This window comes from Polypterus senegalus, chromosome 6 (assembly GCF_016835505.1).
Source record: "Polypterus senegalus isolate Bchr_013 chromosome 6, ASM1683550v1, whole genome shotgun sequence".
Taxonomy (NCBI): Eukaryota; Metazoa; Chordata; class Cladistia; order Polypteriformes; family Polypteridae; genus Polypterus; species Polypterus senegalus.
In genome coordinates this window covers 179801025-179827459 of record NC_053159.1, presented here as the reverse complement: position 1 = coordinate 179827459, position 26435 = coordinate 179801025, and the positions used below count along the sequence as shown (strand labels likewise).

The 26435-nt window shown below is 43.7% G+C and overlaps 1 long non-coding RNA gene across 2 annotated transcripts in view; it reads left to right on the top strand.

The window, feature by feature from the left end:
- Positions 1 to 26435, top strand: part of LOC120531856 — a 123375-nt gene that overhangs the window by 51271 nt on the left and 45669 nt on the right. Inside the window, exons 4-5 of one of the 2 annotated variants that reach the window (XR_005634174.1) lie at positions 578 to 733; positions 1816 to 1855. This is a non-coding gene — a long non-coding RNA (uncharacterized LOC120531856). Of the gene's footprint in view, positions 1 to 577; positions 734 to 1815; positions 1856 to 26435 lie in introns of those variants that run through there. The other variant, XR_005634175.1, reaches the window with a different exon arrangement.

Genomic DNA, 26435 nt, shown 5'->3' with positions numbered 1-26435 from the left:
AGGAAGGTTACTGTTTGGCAGGGGAGTCGCCTTCCACGAACACGCCATCAACTTTGGTATCTTAAACATGGCCGCCAGATCCGCCACATGTTTGCTGCTGTCATGCTTCGCAGCAAGCTCCTTTTTTACATCAATCGTGGATACTACACCCTTCCTCTTTGGCTTCGTTGCTTCAACATTCTTCTTCGATGCCATGGTTTAAATATATAATATATATATATATAACCAAACACACCAAAAATAAAGCGAAAAAAAGCACTGAAAATGCACGAGCGTAACGCAAGAGACGCTTTCACAGCAAGAGTGAGAGACAACCTGGGCGCACAGCAGATGGCATTTATGCTTGCTACGTAAGTGCCACCTGTTGTTGCATTTTTTCACTGCACGCACAGTTTGAATGTTGAAGTATCATTCAAACTCCAGATCAAATTTTTCTCGAATTTAGTGTTCAACCTCTGGAACGCTCAAAGTTAGAATCGTTTGAAGTATGAAACACTACCGTTGTTGCTTAGCAGACACCTTTATCCAAAGTGGCTAACCTAATCAACCTTAATGCTGCCTGTCTCTTCTCTTCTAGGTCTACACAGACTGTTAATGCCCACGGATCTCTGCAGCCCTACGCAGTCTACAGACTAGGGAAGGAAAATGGAGGACGTCGAAAGGCCAGTGTGACGTTAATTCGTGTGGCACTGTTCTTCTACCTCCCTTCTCTTCTGCTGCTACTAACGCTAAGGTACGTGTCTTTCAAAACAAGATTAGCAGCACGTCTTAAACTCATAGCTTGTTGTCCGCCTACAGTTCTCTCCTTGACCCTCAGCAGCCTCCACCCTCAGATCTCCTTGACTGTTGATGGCTTTGCAGCATTTTGTTTTTCGAGAAAAAGTGGCTGTCATCAGCAGTCAATTCTGGTCACCCCATCAAGCCAGTCTGCTCCCACCTATACACACCATGATGTTGTCCTCTTTCTCTGATCTCTCCAGCCCTCCCGGCTAATCGTCCCACTACTAGCCCCTTTGACTTGACCCCATCCACTCACATCTCCTCCTGGCCATCTCTCCATCACTCATTTCTTCACATCGTTAGGCCGCTGTTTGCTCGATTATGTTGATCTCTTTTTTTAAGTCGCTTTGGATAAAAGTGTCTGCTAAGGAAATAAATGAAATAATAAGAAGAATAATAAGATAATTACCTTCTTATAGCACTTTTCTTGCTACTCAAAGTACTTAGAGAGGAATCACTTCAGCCGCCACCAATGTGTAGCACCGACCTGGATGATGTGATGGCAGCCATTTTTGCGCCAGTACGCTCACCACACATTACCTGTTAGCAGGTGCCAGTGGATGATTAAGAGTCCATAATGCCCAGGCCATGGAGGGCAATTTAGCCGGGACATTGGGGCACACCCTACTCTTTCCAAAAGATGCCCAGGGATCCTTTATGACGACCAAGATTGAGGACCTCGGTTTTACATCCCAACCAAATGTAGACACCATTTTTAGAGCACAGTGTCCCCATCACTGCACTGTGGCATTGGGATACACATTCAGGCCACAGAGTAAGCGCCCCCTGCTGGTCTCGCCAACAACTCTTCCAGCAACAACCCAAGATTTTCCTAGATCGGGGGTCCCCAAGTCTGGTCCTGGAGGGCCACCGTGGCTACAGGTTTTCATTCTAACCCTTTTCTTAATTGGTGACCAGTTTGTGTGGCTAATTAACTCCTTTACCATTCATTTTAATTGACTTGTTTTTTTTAAGATTTGTTCCATGAATGTCATCATTGTTTCTCTGAATTGCTTCATTTCCTTCCTTAACCAGCAACCAAACAGAAATGAAATGTAAACTGAGTGAGCCAACAGAAGACCTCCAATGCCTCCTTCAGCAGCAGCCCAAGCTTTTTTCCAAGATGGTCTCCCATCCAAGTACTAGCTGGGCCTGAACATGCTTAGCTTCAGGTGGAAGACTTTTCCTGTGGTATGGCTGCCGAAATGTAAATGCAAATAAGGGACTGTTTGGGAACAACTGTTTCAAGACAAGGTTACAAAATTGGTCACCACGAGTGAATGCCAGCGAGTCGCAGCTCCTAGATTACAAAATCTTAAAGAGCTAATATCGGTTAGACAGAAATCCAACAGAATGAGAGCGACAGCAAGCACCTCATAAAGAAATGCAGGGAGTCAGATGATCAAATGGATTTGGGCAGCTCGTTCCACCAGCCAGGAGCTACGCATAAAAAGGGTCTGCCCTGAGATTTGATGCCACACACAGGTGGCATCTCCACATGTCACTCATCAGCAGACCTGCGTGGTTGACAAGCAGCATAGGACCTTACAAGAGTCTCCATATACAAGGATGTGAATTCATTGACTACTCTGTAGACAAGCAACAAGGATCTGAACTTAATGTGTGCTGCTGGAGGAAGCCAATGTGCTGATCTGAAAGGAGGAATAAGCTGTGCCTGCCGCAGCTGGTTGAATACCAGAACTGCCAGTGCCCTTTCAATCATCTGCAGTGGCTTGGTGACACGTACCAGTACTCCTGCTAGAAGAGAACTGGAAGAGGCCAGACGGGACAAGACCAAAGCCTGGACCAGGCGTTATACTCTGTGCTCCATCATTCATTCATTTTTCACGGCTTATCCAAGACCCAGCCACGGAGGCAACAGTCGTAGCGGTGAGGGCCAAGTGTCCCTTTCCTTGCCAGACTTGCCAACTCATACTGTGGGAACCCAAGGTGTTCCCAGGCCTTGAGGTGACACAGCATTCCATAAGTGTGTTTTTGAAGGACTCTTCCCTTCATTTGATTGGTTCAGAATGTGTGTCATCCTGAATGTGTAAAGTCTTCAGTTGTGGTCCAGGGGTGACTTTTGAGCTGCAGTGCTTTGTAACACACCTAGGGGGTTCCAGCTCTCCCAAATATTCATCCCAGGCAATGCTTAGTACACAAACTTGAACTGGTTATACTTTTTTTTTTAATTATGTGACATTAGAAATGTGCAGTATGATAAAGAAAAGGAAAAAAAAAACGTAGAATCTCTCTAAGTTGAATGTTTCCGACGACAAGTCGTCTGTGTCAGGCATAGGAAATGAAGTTCTATTTTTAAATGGGGCTGCTGCACTGGCGCTGCAGAAATCAATCCAAGTGAATGAAATCAATTAAATGAGCCATTTATGTGACACCGCGGCGCGGCCATCAGGTCCCCTGCCGGGATAAAGAAATATCAATTAATGTATTCTTAGAGTCGACAGCCTCCGGTGGACCTCGCGAGTGCCCACAGAATTACGTTTAATTGAGATTATAAAGGCAGCCGTTCACAATTTCAAAGCACTCACTCTGAAGTGAAAGGAAGCGGGAGGCACTGGCATTGGCCTTTGGCCCAGATGGGGCGAGCGAGCGAGGGGGGGTTGTGGGGCACACACCCAGTGCCTTGAAACACACCCATGTCACATGGGAGCTGGGATGTGGATCTCCACTGTGTGCCCATGGGGACGAAACAAAGAGGTCTTTTCACAGAGTGGGAGTGTGAAACTGAAGACCATGCCAGTCACAGTGGTCAGTATGGGAAAAATCGGGAGTGGTCTCCCCTCGACCTTCTCATATACTCAGAAATTGGGATGGATATTTGAGGAGTAAACTGCAAGACAATGATTATATTTTTATATTACTGTATGTACATTAAAGAACCATCAACATCAAATCAAATTAAAGTAAAGTTGAATAAATCGGACTCTGCAGCTGCATGAATAAAAGATAAAGTACCACTTCCGATTAGCGGAAATAGCCCGAAAGTTGATAGAAATCTACTTAATAAATAATAATAAGAAATGTACCTAACACTTGTATGCAAAATTTGGTTGACCTAAGTGGAAACGTACTCAGGTTATCGTGTTTATATACAAACACACACACGCAGACATAATTCGACAAATGATATTTTCAGACTCAGGGAGGTCTAAAACGGTCAAAATCTCGAAATGGAATCTTTGGAGGATTACTTCATATACGAGAAAGTAAAAAGGAAGCAGGAGAGGCAGACAGCCGCGTAGCTAGTGGGTGGGCGGAGGGGGGCGACGTTATTGGCCAAAAGGCACAGAACAATTTGTGTGTAAGCAGCAGGGTTCGGGAAAAATATCACTCATGAATGAAAAAAGTAAAATTCTCTGATTTGTATCCACAAATGCTTCAAAATATGTTTTCAGACTGTCCTTCTGTGACGGCATCAGACACAGCAGTTGAAATGTATGAGGCAATAACAAAAATAAGCATGGTAACATTTTACATTGTGTCCATAATTACACTGTAACTACTATGTAATTACCTGTATATTACAGTGTAACTACGAGTTATTACTCCATACATACTGTGTGATACAAAGTAACGCTGTAGTTAATTACTCAGTTGTCATTGTTATTCCACAGTTTATATAATTACAATGTAACAATGTATTACTGATCCAAAAACAAGTGTACTTACATAGTTACGATGTATCTGTACTTTCAAAATGTAATAAAAACATCAGGGTATGTTCCACCATCTGGGCAGTTGTAATGGAGAATTGCAGTGATAACTGCATAGGTTTTCGATGATATTTCAAGATGTTTTTCTCAAGATCATCGCCCTCTGAGGATACGACAGATATGTCGGCAATAACAGTCATCTGTGTTTGTGTATCTGATAACAGCAAGAAAAATTTTACGCACATATCTGCAGACAGAATTCCATCTCATGATATTGGATCCGAGAGGCAAAAGCGTTAACCATTTTGCAAAAGTGTTTTCACCATTTAAAACATCCATCCATCCATTATCCAACCCGTTATATCTTAACTACAGAGTCACAGGGGTCTGCTGGAGCCAATCCCGGATATGGGATTTTGGAACTCAAGCCTGTTGGGGTCCATGGCCAACACCAGGGGGCGCTGCAGTGGTTCCTGAGCGCATGTGGGCGGTTCTTCCACCACAGCCAGAGGTGGGTCGTCAGACACCTGGAGCACTTCTGGGTGGGCTATAAAAGGAGCCAGCAGCCACCACTCCGGGAGCCAGAGTTGGGAGGAGAGGGACTAAGCTTGCCGGAGAGAAGTAGAGGAGAAAAAAGAAGACGAATTGTGGGGATTGTGATATGGTGTTTGTGGGAAATGGGGAAGCACTTGTGTTTTTATTAGTGTGCCTGCCATGTCTGTCTGTGCTGGGTCAAGCGCTGCTATCGCGCCTCTGTCACACTCTATACGTCATTTTTATTTTCTATTTAAATAGGTTAACATATTCAGATATGTTGGAGGGGGGCAAATTGAAGCCACGCCCCACCCTGAGTGGCATGAACTCTAACTACGCCACGTGTCACACATCCTGACTGACCACCGCCTTATCCTGAAGGACACACTTACACGATAGCTAAGAATTCCCTGTTCCCCAAGTAACCAACTCATCTGCCATCGAGAACTGCCGTCTGTGAGAGAATAAGTAGGAGGTAACAATAATTAAATATTTTGGCCTACATTGCACATTAAAATATATAAGCGTTTGTTTTGTTGCTAGCAGGCAAAAGGTATGGGAGCATCAAAACAAAGACTAACAGACTGAATAGCAGTTTCTACCCTTTGGCTATTGGGGCACCGAATGCCACCTAATCACCTCCAAGGCAGCAGTGCAATAGATGACATCTTGTGTAATTGTGTTTCATATGCAATTAATGTCTTAGGTTGAATGTTTGTGCTCCACCTCATTTCTTATCTTATCATTTCCAATCCTTTTGTGTATATATATACTGTGGCGAGTGGCTGGGGTTGCTACCAGGCCGGGACGCCCAGGAGGACCAGATTAGGGCTTACGCCTCCTCCAGACCACGAGGGGTGCGACCACCCTGGTGGCTTTGGGGACCACGGGAACAGAGCTTAGAAGCTCAACCCTATAAGGGCCCGTGGTCACCACCAGAGGGCGCCCCAATGCTTATGGTGCCCTGGCCCTCAGCATTTCCGCCACACCCGGAAGTTCTGGGGGGAAAGAAGACCAGGGACACCCGGAGTGCACAGCCGGCACTTCTGCCATACCAGGGAGTGCTGGTGGAAGATTATCAGGAGGCACCTGGAACACATCCGGGTGGGGATAAAAGGGGCCACCTCCCTTCATACAATGACTTGAGTCGGGAGTGGAGGTGGCCTGAAGTTAGAGGCATTGTGTAGAGGCCTGGACTTTTGGGGGAGTTGTTTGGGATTGTGTAGCACCTTGTATATAATAGAACATGGAAAATAAACGTGTTGGGTGAGCCATCATTGTCTGCCTGTCTGTATCCGGGACATGTTCCATATATATATTTTAATATTTTTTTACACAGCAGGGACTTTGTTGTATTTGTCACAAGAGCAATAAAGAAATTCTGATTCTGAGTCATGAAGAGAACTACTGAAATGGTAAAAGACAAGAATGTACTTGGAGGAACAACAACATTTATTTCTAGAGCACACATTTTCATAAAACTGAAAGTGCTTTACAAGATAAAGAAAGAAAAATATAAAAATAAAATTAGGCGATGCTAAGCAAAAAAGAATAAAGTAAGGTCCGATAGCCAGGAGGACAGAAAAAAAAAACATCAGTGATCTCAATCAGTCCTCAGGGTTTTCAGGCTTCACATGGAGGTTATGGGAACCTCTGGCCTTCAATCCATCAATGTAAGGACTGCATGGTGCGCCACAGAAAAAGAACAGCAGAGAAAGGAAGGTTGATGCAATACACAAAATATACTGGGAGATGATTAAGAGATCAGCAGATGCCCTGTGATCACCAAGACTGGACTGTTGTCAGACACACAGAGATTTCAAGGGTAACAGCTGAACCTACGAGATATGAGACGATGAAGAGTGTAGTAGAGTAGACTTTTATTTGGGTGTGTAAGCCAACGAACCAATCACAATCAGTGTCAGGAGTAATTGCCCCGATAGGCCAGGTGACCGCAATCAACACTGGAGTGATGCCATCTTACACACCCCTGTGCCCATTCCAAGCCTGCACTTTCTGGGGCGCGATTATTTATTTACAAGGTTACCCTGTGCCACGGACCACTCATCATAGTTCAATATGGGGGCAAACAAGTTGGCTTTCTTTCTTCAAACCAAAAATAGAACTTGGATTGTGAGTGTCACATACGGTATAGTCATTGATCCTGCCATAATGTCAGTGGCAATACAAAACAGTAGCATCTGTGATGCCAAATTTCACTGCAAAAGTGGCATTGCCATCATAACACAAAATAATTATTATGGCAAAGGCAGATGGGAATGATCAAAAAGTGTTTTAAAATAAGCCTAAATGTCAGATTAAGACACCACATCTCCAAAGACATACTGGTTAGGTTAACTGACAGCTCTGAGCTGGCCCTGTGTGTGTGTTTAATAGACTCCGCCCCCTCGACCTTCAACTGGTTTGAGCGAGTCTGACCTTGAAATGTCATGTCATGTTGCGCTGCTACGTGTGACTGATGTTGTGGGGTACAACTGTTTGTCAGGACTGGAGAGAACAGCAGCAGCACCAGGATGTCATAAAAGGGTGGGCCTCACGTTATTTTTATTACTGTTAAATATACATTCATAAAAAAAATTACAAAGTGCAGTCATAGCAACATAAACAGTGTCAACATTTTTTTTTTTATCTAATTTGACTAATATTTTTAACACTAATTTAACCTTCTTGGCTTTAACCCCAAGCGTCTCTCAGACTTGGATTTCTGTGTAATAATGGTTAAGTCCGAGTGTCTCTCAGGGAAAGCTGCTGTGTAAAACGTTAAGCCTGAATAACACTCAGGAAAGTATGCTGCTGCCATCTAGTGAATAAAATAAAGTTGTACTGTAAGGAAATTGTATTTCTATTCATTTTGCTATGCTGTGAAAGCTCATGAATATTCATGAGTGGGGTGGAGCTTCTAATCAAAACACACAATGGCCTGTAGTGGAATCAAGCAGTAGAGATGACAATGTGAACTGGTCATGATACAGTATATGGCACCGTATGACTGAACTGCCATGATGTAACTGGTGGCTGCTGTGGGGCGAAGTATCTACGCGGCCTAAAGGCAAAATGATTGTGATCAAGTGGGAGGACAAGAAGGACGTCAAGCAACTGTCAATTTTCATGACAGAGGAAATGTGGATGGCCATGATCATGGCTTAATTTTGGGGTTTTATAGTGAAAGCCATTTCGCGTACTGTTGTTAGGGTTGCGTCTTGTGTTTCTAGGGGCGTGGCCTCTGGGGTCATGACCTCAAGTTCATCAGTAGACGAGATAAAAGGTGTCAGGCACCCGTGCTTAGGGTACAACTACAGGGCTTGAATAAAAGTAATTCCACGCCTGACCATGGGGCGGCAAAGTGCACTGATTCTCTCTCTCAATTCCTTGCAGACCATTCTCGGGAAGTCCCGCATGGTTCCAGGGCAACCAATGATGTCACTGCCGGTTTCCGGCTGTGATGACATCACTTCATATACTTGCATTTAAAAGCCACCATTTTAAGGCAGCCAGTCAGTTCTGATTTGGACTCAGTCGTGTGAACATGTCTGTTCTGTTTCGATTGATTTTGCAGCCGGGAAATATTATATGGGTGGCCGCCCCAAACCTTTCCAATATCTCTTTGTCGCTCTTGTGACAGATCAATGGTTGGTTTGAGCTCTGCAGATAAAACCTTCATAACGTTTATAGCAGGGGTCTCCAACTCCAGTCCTGGAGAGCTACTGTGGCTGCAGGTTTTCATTCTAACCGTTTTCTTCATTAGTGACCAGATTTTGCTGCTTATTAATGCTTTGCCTTCATTTTAATTGATGCACAACTTAAGGCTCAGGTCACTTAATTATTTCTTTTTTCCTTAATTGGCAACCGAACAATATTAAGACACAAAATGTACCAACACATAAACAACACCCTGTGTCCATCAGACAATAACTGAAAATAAAGAAAGGTGAAGGCCTCAGAAATGTTGATCTACTCAGGTCCTCTAAACATTCTTAAAAAAGAAAATCAATAGTTTGGGAAATACTGTAACTGCCATGACAGAAAGAGCACCATGGAATGAAATTACGGGTTTAATTAGGGGTTTAGATTAGATAGATAGATAGATAGATACTTTATTAATCCCAAGGGGAAATTCACATACTCCAGTAGCAGCATACTGATAATTAGCAACAAGATTTGGCTTCAAGTTAAGAAACTGAATGAAGATTGGAGTTTGAGGCCCCAACTTAAGTTGGTCATCTGTTGGCTCAGTTCACATCAAATTTATGTTTAGGTGCCGTTTAAGGAAAAAAGAATCAATTCAGCGCTCAGAGTCCCAAGAAAAGTCAATTAAAATAAAGTGAAATAGTTAATTAGCAGTAACATCTGGTCACTGATTAAGAAAAGAGTTGGAATGAAAACCTGCAGCCACTTCGGCCTTCAGGACTGGAGTTGGAGACCCCTGGTTTATAGCAATCCCCTTTGTGATTCATTTCTGTGTCTCGCCTGATTTTCAAGTTCTTGCCTGAATTTTGACTGTGATTTTTTGCCTTTTGTTCGCTTTGTTTTATTTTATTTGTTTGCCTTTTGCCTGCATCTCCTGGCTTGACTCAAAAACATGAATTCTCTGTTTTCCTGCAGTGTGAGGACACCTGCGCTCAGGGCCGTCTTAAAATATGGGCACGAAGGGCTCTGGCCGGGGTCTACGATGTTTCTGATGCCAATGTATGTTTCTGTTTTTCTGTCGAAACAGGTGGCCCAACACACTGGGGTGGCCTGTGAGGCTGCACTGTCGTCTCCTACAATAACACAGTGTGGTGTCCATTGCGTGGATCAGGCACTGCCATCCTACCCTCTCATGTGCAAGCAACAGAAAACAATATTGTAAGAGCAGAGCAAAGTAACACACGTCTACTGTCCTGAATGCCATGCCGGGCTGTGTGTTGGTGACATTTTCAAAACATGTCACAGGAAGGACATGTACTAAATCTACACCAGTATAGCAGTGGACACTATATGGTGATATTTTGCTATTTACATTTCTATTACACATAATAACAAAAAATGTTAGAGTTCAAATGTGTTTGGCTTGTTTTTCTTGGGATAAGCTTACCTCTAATCAGGCTGCAATCCATTTACAAATGGTGAGAAGAAACTGATGGCCCATCTTCTGATGACACGTATGACATTCCAGCCCATCGCCACACACAAACAGCTAAATAATATCCGTCCTAATTTTGACCAGCAGCTTTAAATAACAGCAATCAGAGGAATTATCGTTTTGCGATTCCTCATACTTTATGTATGCTATGTCTCTGAATTTGCGTATGAATCTTTTCTCAATGGAAAGTGGCTGGTTTGCTCATCACTGTGGAGAGAGAAGGAGATGACAACGTTAGTGGTAGCGTCGCCCGATTCCCGATGGGGGGACCCTCTGATGCACATTTATTGATAACCGTTATAATATTCAGCTAATATTAATATAACTAGCCATGTGCGCCCAACTACGTTGCGCGTGTTAAAGTTGTCTGTGAAGGGCTCCCTGTTTAAACGTGGCTGCCAGTCGTGAACTGGGCCCTTCATCGCACAGCATTATGATTTTTTATAAGGGAAACAAAATTACAAAAGAAAACCCTTGGACATTGATTCGATAGGAACGGCCTACTCGGAATCACTGTCCGAATCGTAATTATGTGGTGGTGTAGCAGCATTTCTGCTTCTGTCCGTTCACAATCCGTCTCGTTTTCACGACTCTGTCGTTTCCTCTCACGATGTCTTCTCAACCTTTCTCTAATCTCGCAGGTTGCTTTGTGGCAATCCAAAGAGTAAGGCAATATACACGGAGCAATGGTTATAAAAGGGGGACACATAGGTATCCAGGCTCTTTAAAGCATAAATAGGGATCACTTCACTGACATGTGAGCAAGCCACGGTACAACTGAGAGACGCGCAGCACTCGCCGGCTACAGCGTAACAATAATAATTTCCAGAACGTGCTGTTACGTTGTCATTCATTTTACCCACTGTCTTTCTTTCATTCATATGTTACGTAGACACGTACCTTTTATCTTTGGCAATCTCATTCTCTAACCAGCGTAACACTGTCCACCACCCCTTTCATTATTCCGGCACATCCATGAGTAACAACGTACTAAACTGGCAGGTGGTCTACGCATGCGTGGAATTCGCGGACAAACAAAGATCAAGATCTTAATGAAGATCTCTTTAGTTAATTTAAAGCACAACAATTTGTTTAGTTTGAATGTCTGTGTTTTGAGGTGTGACTGGCGTACTGCAGTCTTCAGTAGTATAAGCCTGGAGGAGATTCTTAATGCAATGCCTATGTTTTAGCTGTCTCTACTGCCATCTAGTGCTTCTTCTAATTCATTCGCGGACAAACAAAGATCAAGATCCAAATGAAGATTATATATAGAGATAGTAGATAGATATAATATTAGTCTTGTGTTGTTCCATTTGAAATGTGATGATCAATTTTGTCACCTTGTCCTGTAGCACATGTTCACAAACAATCCCCAGACCGATATTTACTTGATTATGTTGACCTCTTTTGTAAATGTCGCTTTAGATAATAGTGTTTGCTAAGCATAAGTTATATGAACAGAATTTCTAGGTGCAGCCAAGAAGCGGAGGGGGTCTTGTTCGGTGACCTCAGAATCTCGTCTCTGCTATTTGCGGATGACGTGGTTCTGTTGGCTTCATCGAACAGTGACCTCCAGCTCTCACTGGAGCGGTTTGCAGCCGAGTGCTTAGCAGCGGGGATGAGAGTCAGCACCTCTAAATCCGAGGCCATGGTTCTCAGCCGGAAAAGGGTGGAATGCTCTCTCCGGGTTGGGGACACAGTGCTGCCTCAAGTGGAGGAGTTCAAGTATCTCGGGGTCTTGTTCACGAGTGGGGAAGAATGGAGCGGGAGGTTGACAGACGGATCGGTGCGGCATCCGCAATAATGCGGGCTCTGCAACGGTCCGTCGTGGTGAAGAGAGAGCTGAGCCAAAAGGCGAGGCTGTCGATTTACCAGTCGATCTACGTTCCTACTCTCACCTATGGCCACGAGCTTTGGGTAGTGACTGAAAGAGCACGATCGTGGATACACGCGGCTGAAATAAGGGTAGGGTGGCTGGACTTTCCCTTAGAGATAGGGTGAGGAGTTTAGTTATCCGGGAGAGACTCGGAGTAGAGTCGCCGCTCCTCCGCATTGAGAGGAGTCAGTTGAGATGGTTCGGACATCTGGTTAGGATGCCCCCGGATGCCTCCCTGGGGGGGTGTTCTGGGAATGCCCCACTGGGAGAAGGCCACGAGGCAGATCCAGGACACACTGGAGGGATTATATCTCCCGGCTGGCCCTGGAATGCCTCGGGGTCCTCCCAGAGGAGCTGGAGGAGGTGGCTGGGGAGAGGGATGTCTGGATTTCCCTGCTTAGGCTGCTGCCCCTGCGACCCGACCTTGGATAAGCGGTGGATGATGGATGGATGGATGGATGTTTGCTAAGCAAATATATGTAAAGAATCAGCAGAACTACAAATATACATATGACACGTATGGCCTGCAGGGTGTGCTCCAGCTCCCTAAACCCGACTGCAGACAGCACAGTCCAGCACAGCACACAGGTTTTATTCTGCTGTAGGATTGGTCGGGAAGCACTTCTGGGTAAGGTGGGAGCCTGATGACATAGCGCTCAGGACCCCCTGGTGGCACCCCCCAGATCCCAATAGGGTTGACCCACCAAGCTCCAATTCCCAACCTGCACTGTGGGAATCCATTGTGCTGTAGTAAGCTGGGGGGCACCACCTAGTGATCTGGGGTGGGGGAGGTAAGGCCCTGTGTATATCCCTTCCACTGCAGAGGCATCCCACCTGGGCAAGGGCCCCAGCCGACCACCACACACGCCTTAGTTATTACAAGAACAAAACAAAACAGATGACCAAAATACATACAGTGGGCTGAGAAAGTCGTCGGACCCTTCACTTTTTTTTACATTCTATTATGTTGAAGCCTTTTGCTAAAATCATTTCAATTCATTTCTTTCCTTGGCAACCTCAGCCTTCTCTCCGTCTATCATGATGTCACTTACTGGTAAATCTATGAAGATTTTTGTCTTTTTTTTATGCTAAGACTAGGGGGCTCTACCCCCCTGCTCGCTTCATAATAGAACAGTAATTAACCATTTTAAAAAATAGTAAAACATCATAATTTGAAAGTAAATTATGTTTCTTGTTGCATTAAAGGTATTCCTCGCGTTACACGTTTTCGTTCTGTTTGGCTTTGAAATTAACACGCAAATGTGTTTGGCGGAGTGGTGGCTCTGAGGCTAAGGATCTGCGCTGGTATCCCGAAGGTTATCGGTTCAAATCCCCGTCACTGCTAGAAGAGATCCTACTCTGCTGGGCCCTTGAGCAAGGCCCTTAACCTTCAATTGCTCCAGGGGTGCTGTACAATGGCTGACACTGCACTCTGACCCCAAGGGGTATGCGGAAACGAACAAATTCCTAATATGAAAAAGGCGAAATAAAGGACAAAAAACTAAAACTTCCACTAATAACTGTAAAACTTCAGTAAAAACAGTATTTGTAATTAACTTTTCAGCAACATCACATTGAATTTTTATTTCGTGTTTGGACATTCATCGTGACAACGCAACGTATAAATAACTGCCCGAAGTGAATTTCGATTCTTTCTCTCTAATAAATAAACCGACTTTTTCAAATGTTTGGCTCCGAGATTTGCTAATTGTCATAGCAAAAGCTATTCTAATGAGAAACTGTAAACGTTTTAATACAAATGGCATATCAAGATCTCCTTTGGTGTCTAATGTTACCCCCTGAAGATGTACAACATTACCTTTCTTGTCACCTGTTAAAATTTGACATGTCAGAATTGTTTGATCAATTTTTAATACAACTAATCTTGTCTCATTGCATAGCCCATCACTCAGACATAAATTATGCAATAACATACCGATACATCCTTCATTCTACAGTAATTCGGCCGGTGGAAGACCAGATGGTATTAACAGTTGTAGATATTCTTCGTGATATTGTAAGTTGATGGTTTCATCTTCCGCACAATCACCACCAACTGTTTCAGCAGAGTCTATCGATACGTGTTTAACCGACCTGCGGTGTAACCGATCGACAATATAAGCATTCACATGAATGAGAGGTGAGAGGACTGTGGGCGTGGCTGAAAAGGGTTGAGAGGAGGGCGGGGCTTGAAAAAAATCTCTTGGCAATCGTCTCATCTCAAGATTTTCTTTTATAATAGAGAGATGTAATCCATACTGGTTTCAGACATTTTGAATCCAATAATCATACCATCTGCTAGGCTGGGAATAGGGAATTGAAGAGGATTGGTGTAACATTTATCATCAAAAAGAACATTTCAAGATCTATCCTGAAGTACAACGCAGTCAATGACAGGATTGCATCCCTAAGTCTTACCAGGAAGACTGGTTAACGCGACTATTACACAAATCTATGCACCAACCACTAAAGCCAAAGATGAGGAAATTGCTGCAGCTGACGTAAATTGAGCAAACTTGCCATCAGGATGTATTGATAATAACTGATGATTGAAATGCAAAAGGTTGGCAACAAGTAAGAAAAATCGATTCTTGGAAAGTATGGCCTTATTGACAGAAATGATGCCAGAGACTGCATGATAGAATATTGCAAAACAAATGATTTATTCACTGCAAACTCTTTTTTCAACGACATAAATATGCATGTATTTCACTGGGTGGAGGGCACAGAAATTGGATTGAGGAAGGAATTTAGTAAAAGAAGGCACACTTTAATTGTACCCTTGACTTGGTTGGTGCATTTGTGCTCTGGGGTGACCCCTTTTGGTCCCAATCTCTAGATGAGTGTTTCTGGGGTCTCAAGAATCCAATAACTTGTGCTTTGACGAAGCCACAAGGCCCTGATGCCCATCACCAATTTATTTATTTTTTTGTTCTTTATTTTGCCTTATACAATTTCTCGTATTAGGAATTTGTTAGTTTTCGTATGCCCCTTGGGCTCAGAGCACAGGGTCAGCCATTGTACAGCATCCCTGGAGCAATTGAAGGTTAAGAGCCTTGCTCAAGGGCCCAGCAGAGTAGGATCTCTTTTGGCAGTGACGGGGATTCGAACCGGCAACCTTCAGGATACCAGCGCAGATATATTTGAGACGTAAGGTCCAATTCAAGGTGAGCATGCCCCTTTAAAACCCGTAAAACTCATTGTCATCAGTTTTTTTCGGGGAACCCCAGCATGAATATCCGTGATGTCTTTCTGATCCCAGGGGTGTTGCTCGTTTTTTGTCAAATTCAATTTTCTAATAAGCTTTCGAATAACTCATTACAGCAATGGACAGAATGGAGGCACAACTCAGCCGGGAAGATCTTACAATTTTGTCCTGTTCAGGGTGAACAATTAATTAATGGGCAAAAATGAGAGGTGGTAGTGCTCCGCTTACTGGGTCCCAGTTTGGACACCTGCTGGATTGCCTGGGATTTATAGCTTGGCAGGGCAACCCTGCTGGGATCCTTAGGGGCTGCCTGGGGTGTTGCTCGGTTTTTGTCCAGTTCAGTTTTCTAATAACCTCAGAATAACTTATTACAGCAAAGGACGAACTAGAAGACACACGTCTGCATGAAGGCTAGTTTCCGTATCAGTTCATTATCCTCTCATCATTTTTTAGAATTCTGTTTTCCAGGAACTTTACCAGGATTAGGGAATCCTGTAACAGAATGACAGTGAAGAATAAGGACAGTAGAATTCTCGCTTGGCACTGATGTTATTATTAGAAAGGACCCCCTTCATGAGGGCGCAGGCCTGATGCTAAATGACAGCACTTGCCATCTGCAAAGTTGGTGCAGCACATTGTGAAAGTCTCGAGACTCAAGCACCTGGTGATCATGTTAGACTTCCTTCTTTGTATGGAGAGGGGTCTTAAGTGGGCACAGCAGCCTCCTGCCCTTCATGAGCCTGAGGAGGGCGGGCACCACAGGGTTAAGTGGCACGCTGTGATTATTGCCGCTGTGAATGTGCTCAGCCTGAGAGGAGGCAATTCAGCCAAGAATAGGACGATAAATTGGCAGAGCTGGAGGACGGGCACCCTGCGCCTGTTAAGCTGGCGTGCTGACTGATCTGTTAGAGAGAGCAAGAGACCACCCTCCACTTACCTCAGTGCCGCTAATTATAGTCTGCCCTTTCCATTGGGGAATGCAGCTCATTCAGAAGAGCCATCTTCAGCCAGCGCTGGTAAATATAGCACCTTTCAAGACAAGCAGAGGTGAAGCGTGAAGTTTAATTATTGAAAGGAAAGTGACATGAACACAAGAGCATGAACACAAGAGCTCAGAAATGGCCACTAGAGGGGGATATACCGTCAAACCCTGGCAAAATAGAAAGGCAAAAACAGAATCTTTCTAAAATAAAAAGGGTTTATTTGTACAAAACATTTTCTGATGTACAGACAGGAGTCTCCGTTGACTATGTGACCTGTAGTGAGATGAACCTGGAGAGGTGGTGGAATGAGATTCGGCAGGAGTGAGACGGAGTACAAGTGTATGAATGAGTGGGAAGGCGGTGGACTGCAACGAGTTGAGGTGGTGAAGGCAAATGAATTGAAATACTTGGGTTCAACAGTCCAAAGCAACGGAGAGTGTGGTAGAGAGGTGAAGAAGAGAGTGCAGGCAGGGTGGACTGGGTGGAGAAGAGTGTCAGGAGTGATCTGTGATAGAAGCCTACCTGCAAGAGTAAAAAAGGAAGGCCTATAAGACGGTAGTGAGGCCAGCTGTGTTGTGTGGTCTGGAGACGGTGGCACTGATGAGAAGACAGAAGGCAGAGCTGGAAGTGGCGGAGTTGAAGATTCGCTCAGAGTAACAAGAGTATACAGGATTAGGAAGGAGCATATCGGAGGGACAACACACGTAGGACAGTTTGGTGAACAAATGAGAGAGAAGAGATTGAGAAGGTTTGGGCACATGCAGAGAAGAAATGAAGGGGTACATCAGGAAATGAATGTTGAGGATGGAACCACCAGACAAGAGGAAAAGAGGAAGGTCAAAGAGGAGGTTTAGGGATGTGGTGAGGGAGGACATGAAGGTAATGTAAAAAAACAGGGATAGATGGAGACGGATGATCCACTGTGGCGATCCCTAAATAGGAGCAGCCGAAAGACGAAGAATCCCTAACGCGGAAACAGAAGCTCTGTGGAACACAAAAGGCAAAAGGAATTGTCTGTAGCGATGCAAGGCAGTCTAATGTGCACGAAATCCAAGATGAGGTCAAAAATCCAGAAAATCACAATAAACGCAAGGCTGTTGTGTTTCATTCAGGGTCCTCTACCCCAGCTGGAGTTCACATTCATTTTTTAGGCCTGTTTTGTTAGTTTTTGTTCCCTTTATTTACATTAACGTTATTTTTGTTGAGTGTTTGCGTTATATTTTGTTTTTGATTGTGTCTATTTAAATAAGCTGCCTGAGTTAAGTTTCATGTGTTTTGTGGGCCGTCCCATAAGAGGAAGGGTCACCTGCCAATCAGTGGAAGGTCTCCCATAGTTCCTGGCAGCTCATTTTGACTTCGCTAGGAAGTTTTGGTGATACAGTGGAACCTCGCGTGACGAACGTCTCAGACCACGTACAAATCGGGTTATGACCAAAAGGTTTGCCAAACTTTTGCATCTGTTCACGACCACACACTCGGGTGATGAATAAGCCAGTTTCCCTTCCGGTTCGTACGCGCCGATGATTTACGCACGTGTTCAGTCTCTCCCTGTGAACAGCGGCGAGAGAGAGAGCAAAAGGTAGGTAAAGAAGGCATCGGGCTTGTTTTCCTCCAGTTCCTCCTCACTTCCTTCATGCCAGAACTCGACTCCTGTAAGGTTCGTTTTCTTGGTTGTTTATGGTTAGTTTTTGTATAAATTACAGATTTTTCAAATATTCATTTTTTTCCCTGTGCTTAAAACTCATTCAAAAAGTGTTTACAGCGAGCGGTTCGTAAGGGTGTAGCGTGAACTCCTGCAATGTCAGTGTTCTCTGTTCGAGGTTTTCTCAGTGTTATTCAATGTTTTTACATTTAGTTTACTATCACACTGTGCATTCTATGGTATAATTAATTATTTTTGTGCGCAAAAATCTTTAAAAAAATATATATTTGCATACAGCTCGTACGGTCCGGAACGGATTAATTGTATTTACATACAATCCTATGGGGGAAATTACTTCGGGTCACAACCAAATCGGGTTGCGACCAGAGTTTTGGAATGAATTATGGTCGTGACCCGAGGTTCCACTGTAATTGTAAAAATTCTTCTCCAGAACTTTAGAATGTCTCAGCAGCTTCCAGAAAGTCTCCCTATAAAATGCCTCCTCCTAATTGATAGACGGGGGCAAACTCCACTCCAGGGTGATCGACAGCGTTATAATCTGGTCGATTGAAGATCTGTCCTTGTGCAAATCAAGACCGCTGATCTGTCACACCAACTGCCTTCATGTCCTCCCTCACCACACCCATAAACCTCCTCTTTGGACTTTCTCTTTTTTCCTCTTGCCTGGCAGTTCTATCCTCAATATTAATTTGCTGATGTACCCCTCTGCATGTACCCTGGGGGGGATCCATGGCATCCTTCATGCTGTTCAGAACAATTTTGAGGAATACCATCCCAGGTATTGTTGCACTGAATCTTTAAAACTTCTGCCATTCCAAGTGTTCTGGGAGTGGAAGGCCTGCATAACTTCACACCTGGGGGACAAGCCCACCATATTGACATTTTGGTGGATTAGATGGCTTTCCTCAGTTTGTCGTTGAATTTGTGTGGGTCTTGATTGATTTCTTTCATTTTTCTAATATCTCCTTGAAACTTACTGGGTTCTGATTGCCAAAGACTTCATTTCTGACTCCTGTTTGTTACTTCATTTTACCGTTAGGCTGCAACACCAATTTGTTTCCTTTGGTCGACACCATTTTCACCAGTGGCGCTGATGGTTGCCATGTCACATCATCAACATGACCATATAAATATCGGCACGTCGTACGTCTAAGATCGGATAAACCTTCCTAAAATTACTTGTAATTGTTTATTTAGCCCTTTTTTGGTTTAAGACTTCTTATCCAAACTCTTGACTTTAATTCTTATTTTGTCCTTTGTTCTGATGAAAAACCGGGTTTGATTCCTAGTTGTCGATCTTTACACGTCTTTGATTTATGGCTTTCTCCTGGTCCTTTAAGTAAAAAATAGTAAGGGGTTATTTTGTGAATATTATTTATTTATTTATGTATTTGCTTACGTTCTTGGTTTCTGCTTCTGAATGTCATACTGGGGTTTGCTCACTCTGGTTTACCTTTTTAAGCAAATCCTTTTTCGCCTTTTTTCTGTTTTCGTCTATTTAAAATATATTCTTGTTTCGAATCTTGATTTATGCTTGTTTTTTCTTTGTATTTCTTTTTTCTTTTACTTTAACTGTATTTATGGTAAAATAAATGATTATCGCCCTGCGGTGGGCTGGCACCCTGCCCAGGGTTTGCTTCCTGCCTTGCGCCCTGTGTTGGCTGGGATTGGCTCCAGCAGACCCCCATGACCCTGTAGTTAGGATATAATGGGATGGATATTGGATAAATGGTTATATCGGGTGGCACGGTGGCAAAGTGATAGCATTGCTGCCACGCAGTAAGGAGACCTGAGTTCGCTTTGCGGGTCCTCCCTGCATGGAGTCTGCATGCTCTCCCCGTGTCTGCGTGGGTTTCCTCCCACAGTCTAAAGACATGCAGGTTAGGCGCATTGGAGATCCTAAATTGTCCCGTGGGTGTGTGCCCTGCGGTGGGCTGGCACCCTGCCTGGGGTTTGTTTACTGCCTTGCGCCCTGTGCTGGCTGCGATTGGCTCCAGCAGACCCCCGTGACCCTGTGTTAAGATATAGCGGGCTGGACAATGACTGACTGACTGACTAAATGGTTATATCTGTTAGTATTGTTTGTTTGATCGAGTAGTAGGCCATTATAGTGTCATTTTTTCAGAAATAAAATTAAAATGTCATTAAAATATAATAAATTCTCTGTTAAGATTATTTGTAGAACTTGTCTCATCGTCCCAGAGTTTTTCCAGTTTCTCTCACTCATAAGACGTTTAGTGTATTTTGAACTTTTAAAGCCTGCGTTCCGTTTTTAGGCCTCTGGCTAACTTGGGGTGTGTTATGTCCCAGGATTTCATGCCTGGCTGCGGTTCAAATTCTTATTTTATTTTGTCCATTTGCGATTCTTGTCTTTATATTGATATTGCTTGTGTTAATTATTTCCACTATTTTTTGTTGTTTGTATTGTCTGTGTATCTAAGCCTTTCTTATGTGCCTTGTGTTTCCTCGGTGTTTCTCCACCTGGCTGCCCTCAGCCCTTTTGGGTTTCCCACAGTTCTTGGTGGTTCATTCAAATTCGCTTGGGAGCTGGCGAGTGTTTTCTGTGCCTCTGCTTATGCTTATCGTATTTTCTGGATCTTTGACCTTCTTGCTGTGTGTTTTGGCTTCACTATTGGCTTACTGTGATGGGAATTCTTTCGGCCTTGGATTGTCTTTGCTGGCAACTTCTTTTTGCCGTTTTGTGCTCCACAGAGCTTCATCTTATTTTAGAGCATTTTCATTAAGAATAACTTTTTCATTTTAAAGATTCTACATGGGCATCTGGGTAGGCTTTTTGGATGGGACCTCTACCTCTGGTAGGCATTTTTGGATCTGTTTGGGACTGTCAAGTGGCATAACAGGGTGAGTCTCTTCTGAACAGGCTAGTGAAGACTTTGGTATGATTGGTGGCTCTTCCTCAGAGTCTGACACCCATTTTCAACATGTCTGAGACTCCTGCAATTAATAGAAAAAAAGAAGGGATTGGGAGAATATGAAAATGCCTGGTAGCGAGGCATTAGTAACATTAACAGTAGTAGTAACATTAACATTAGAACATGAGAACTATCTGCACGAGAACAGGCCATTCAACCCAAAAGAGTCCAGTCCTACCCGCTTTACTCTAAAATAACATCAAGTCGAGTTTTGAACGTCCCTAATGTCTTACTGTCGACCACACTACTTGGTCGCTTATTCCAAGTGTCTATCATTCTCTGTGTAAAGAAAAACTTCCTAATGTTTGTGTGAAATTTCCCCTTAACAAGTTTCCAACTGTGTTCCTGTGCTCTCGATGAACTCATTTTAAAGTCACCGTCTCGATCCACTGGACTAATTCCTGTCATAATTTTAAACACTTCAGTCAGGTCTCCTCTTCATCTTCTTTATCTTAAACTGTAAAGGCTCAGCTCTTTGAATCTTTCCTCATAACTCATCCCCTGTAGCCCTGAATCAGCCTGGTCGCTCTTCTCTGGACCTTTTCTTGTGCTGTTATGTCATTTTTGTAGCCTGGAGACCCAGACTGCACCCAGGACTCCAGATGAGGCCTCACCAGTGTGTTATAAAGCTTGAGCAGAACCTCCTGTGACTTGTACTCTACACATCAAGGCGCTATATAACCTGACATTCTGTGTGCCTTCTTAATGGCTTCTGAACACTGTCTGGCAGTTGATAGCTTAGAGTCCACTACGACTTCTAAGTCCTTCTCATGAGGTGGATTCTCGATTTTCTGACCGCTCATTGTGTATTCAAACCTAACAATTTTTACTTCCTCTGTGCAATTCTTTACATTTACAGACACTAAATTTCATCTGCCACAAATCTGCTCACGCCTGCATGCTGTCCAAGTCTATCTGTAATGACTCAACCGATTCTTGATTATCTGCCAATTCTCCTAGCTTGGTATAATCTGCAAACTTAACCAACTTGTTATTTATATTCCTATGCAAATCCTTTTTTATTCTCATGCATGTGTACCTGAGGATCACCTTCAGGGGCTCACCTATGGTATGTGCTACCACCCCAGGATGAGAGGGGGCGCTGTCGTTAACCATCTTGTCTCCCCTTTCCCTCACAGCCTTGAGAAATCGCCCCTAAAGGGCAACAAGGCCAAAGAGGCCACACCCCTTCCGGTCCAGCCAGTATAAAGGAGAGACACTCCCAGGAAGTGACGTATCAAATTGGAGCTGACCAGCCACAAGGAAGATCACGCATTCGCTTCACGCATTTCTAAATGATGGCAAATTACCCACTTTTGCAGCACCAGAAAGTGCTTATTTTTGTTATAGATTTGCTTTATTTTTGTGGCAATGAATTAAATGGGGTTTTGTCTGGTTGGCACCCTAACTAATTTTGGTCTTGCTTTGCATCATCCCTCGATCTTCTACAATGTACCATATATACTCACGTTTAAGTACTTCCACGCATAAGTCGGGGCTTGATCTTACCGTATAATTTCTGATATTTTATAATGTCGGTTGTATAAGTTGAATGTGAAAAACTCACGCTATTGGTCCAACAGATTATGATATGCTAACGCCCACCTGAGAGAGTAACCACGGAGCACACTGCCCTTTATTTCTGTGTATTGTGCCTACATGACCACACGGTAATACCTGGACTATTCCGTTGGCACTGTTGTGTCCTTTTTTTTTTGTATCTCCCACCATCATACACCTTTATTTTAAGAGCATCCCTTATCTACGATGGAGAGTTCGATCAGAAGAAAATATGAAGCTGGTTTTAAATGAAAAGTCGTCGAAGTGGTAACTGTGCTACGGCAACAAAATTCGATGCATCTGAGAAACTGGTGCGAGACTGGAGGAGGCAAGAAGATGTAAAAAAAAATAAAATAAGTGTTGCATTTTTGAACGGGCGTATAAGTCAGGGTCTGATTTTATGATCGATTTTTCGGGTTATAAGACCCAAATTATACGCGACTAAATACTGTATATAAAATAGCAGCAGTCCCAGCACTGACCCCTGCTGGTCACCACGCTTAACATCACCCAGTTCTGATGAGGTTCCTCTCACCATCACCCTCTGCTTCCTCCGTCTGTGCCAATTCCGCACCCATCTACAAACGTCACGCTGACCGCCCACTTCTTTTAGTTTGATGCCCACCCTCTCATGTGGCACCTCATCAAACGCTTCTGGAAGTCGAGATAAATCATATTGTATGTTCCAATTTGATTGTATCCTTTTGTTGCTTCCATCATAGAATAATCACAGAACACCACCACTTTACATAATCCTGGTAGGCTCAAGTGAATGATCACCACAGATTTAACCTGAAGAGAAGTATGGCTCACGCCTGAGAGATCCCTGCCACTGCAGCTCCCTTGTCACAGCTTTGTGACGCAAGCACAGACAGTGTGCAGGTGACAAGGGAGCTGCGGCGAGGAAATTCTACCAGCAGAGAGGCCTCTCTTGGGGCTCCAGCCAAACATCTCTGATTACAGAAACCATTTTATTTAAGCATGTCTGCCGCACAGCCCCTTTGTGTGAACTTGTGATAAACAGAAACAGATTCTAGTGACAACTTAAACGTCTTTGTCCAAGGTTGTTGTTCTGGCTGAGCCAAGTGATAAAAATGAAGACAGAGTTGAAACGAGGAAGGGAAAACCGGCCAAAGATCAAAGTGAAAGTCATTATGGGGAGGACAAAGAGGTTGAAAATAAGCGAGTGAAAATCAAAAGGCAAAATCGCAGTAGAAAAGGAGGCACAAGAAAATCAAAAACCAGAATATGAGAATCAAGTATCACGGCGCGGTGCAAATGATAATAAGACTTGCGTCATGCCGGTATACGAGGGGGTACCCAAAAATAATTGGAATCTATACTTGGCACCCAATCTCGACTTCATGCGAATTTTGCCGCTAGGTTTAGCACACTTACAGTATTCTGTGGCAGTCTGCCACGTGGCTTTGCTCTGTGTTGTTTGTATGCCATTCCGTGTCGATTTTTCTTGGTGCTTATTAAAGGTGTTCTGTGATTTTTGTGACGGGTGATCATAAAGAACAGCGAGTCTGCGTTAAATTTTGTTTTCTCTTTGGGAAAACAACTGCTGAAAGTGGAGTGATGGTTGAAACTGCTTTTATAGAGGAAGCTTTACGTAAAACACAGGCCTACGAGTGGCTTTCGCGTTTCAAACGAGAGGAAATGTCACTTGAAGACCAACCAAGATCTGGCCGACCTTCGACAATTAGGAATGACGAAAATCTTGAAAACGTTCGCAATGCAATTTACAGAGATCGTCATCAGACTATTAAAGAATTGACTTGTGTGTCTTGGAGTTCTTCCCACCTTCCCTTTCTCGTCTGATTTTGATCCGTGCGACTTTTTCTTGTTGCCACATACGAAAAAACAACTCATTTTTGTAACATGGAGGAAGTCAAAGAAAAATCGCTGCAGGCCTTGGACAACGTTTCTCTTCAGTGATTCCAAAAATGTTTCCACCAGTGCGAAAACTGTTGCGACAAGTGCATTCAGTCACGTGGAGAGGACTTGAAGGAGTGAAGTAGTAGTAAAAAGTATTAAAACAATTCTTTTTTTTTCGATTCCGGTTATTTTTGGGTACCCCCTCGTATATTGTGTGGTGTGAATGACGTCACATGTCGCATTGCTGATGAACACACCAGGCACCTTGACAACTGATCAACAAAAATAGCAGCGCATCTTGAACAACAAAATGGTGATGCTATAAATAAGGTGTATTCAGAACAATTATGAGGCGTTGTATGAAGGCGGCTTGTCTGTAGTAGTGACCCGTTGTTTGCAAGTGGGATGGCGTGAAACCTACAGACCTGTTTCTAACAGTCTTGGATGAAAACATGTCTACATCTGGTGAACTTTGATAAAAGCTATGCTGGAAGTGACGAGTGAGCTCTTACAATTGACAGGAAGCCAGCACAAACCTCTCCTCAACATGGGATATCAGCGGTGGATCCTGGAACACTAATACCTCCCGATTATAAATTATCATGATTTGACTTGCATTTTTAATTTTTCTAAGTTGTCCCTTGGGCACTAGGAATAAGAGATACTAGCCGACGCCCGCCGTAACATACGGCGTTGTAAGAATAGTAACGGAAAACGGTGAGAAAAGAATTCAGAAATCAAGAAGAAAGAAATATTTCTTGAAAGACGCAGTTGTGAATAGGTGTTTTGCTGGAGACGACAGATAATGAGTCGAAAGATCCAACCCTAGAAAAAGCCACGAACAACTGACCGTGCCTGAAGACTGGTTGTTGTAGATTAACGCATATCTTTGCAAACGTAATGCAAGGCGGGATGTTGGGGTCGTGTTTGAAGTAAATGACAATGGTAGCATGTAGAATCTCTGAAAGAGCTTGAATTTCAGCTTCACCACCATAAACTCCAGATGTTACCATGTATTGATAGTACTCATGAGTTGTTGTGATAACTCGACTTGTATTGAAAAGAACAACAGGAAGAACTTCTCCAAATCTGTCCCAATGTGATGCAACGAAATCTACTGACCTATGCCATAGTGAGAGTGCATTGCCTTTGTCAACCATTTGTGTCAAGAAATAACCCACTGATAGGAACAGGAAGTTGCTGGATCCTGGAAAATAGATGATGTTGTACAGATACTGTCATTCATTTTATAGCAAAGGCTTAGGAAACAACCATCGCAGTATAACGAAAATAGCAAGGAGCGAAGCCAATGCTAATGGTCGAGAGAGTACCTTCCTGTAGCAGGCTATGGAAAAGACTCCCAGGCGCAGACATGGCTGAATTGAAAGGTCACATGGTCAGGCTAGATATAGGGTGGTGATGTGACACCAATGGGGTCATGAGAGAGGAGTGGGGAACGCGGTAGTCCAAAGGAGGAATAAGAATTAAGAAAAGCGCCGTAGGGGTAAATGGGAGGCTGCAGGCAGCATGGGGAAGAGTTTGGAAGAGGAGGAATAGGAATCGAGAAAGGCCGTGTGGGCTGCGTGTGGGGGGGACCGGTTTTGAAGAAGAAGCAGGACGAACCAGAAGAGAAATATTTTTAAGAGATCATTTGGGGGATTTTCGGGACCCAGGAGTCCATTGGTGATACAGGCAGTCCCTGGGTTACGTACGAGATAGGGACTGTAGGTTTGTACTTAAGTTGAATTTGTATGTAAGTCAGAACAGGTACATTATTTTAATAAATGCTATTGTTGACCCACGGTAACCAAGTGCTCTGCCAATGAATGATGGAGTTTCTATTTCTACTTTATTTTCCATGGTGATGGTTTTTCTCTTCTTTACTGTTTCACCAGCACTTGCATCAGATTTGTGTTTCAGAGACATTGTTGAAGGGTGAAGACAAAAGGTTAAGATGAGCTCATCTGCACAGCACTGTACACGCTATCACAACAGGAAGGCACCCGTCGTCAACACGTCTGATGTACTGACGAGACAACATCCTGCTATGTGCATAACAGTACAAGCAGGCTTACTATTGAGAATCAATGGGGGCAGCGAGGGGCAATTCACCACCTGCCCACCACACAGTCACCTCCACTACAGTATGCTGCCTGCAGCGTCCGCCCACCAAGAACGAACACGGTGTGGACAAAGGTGG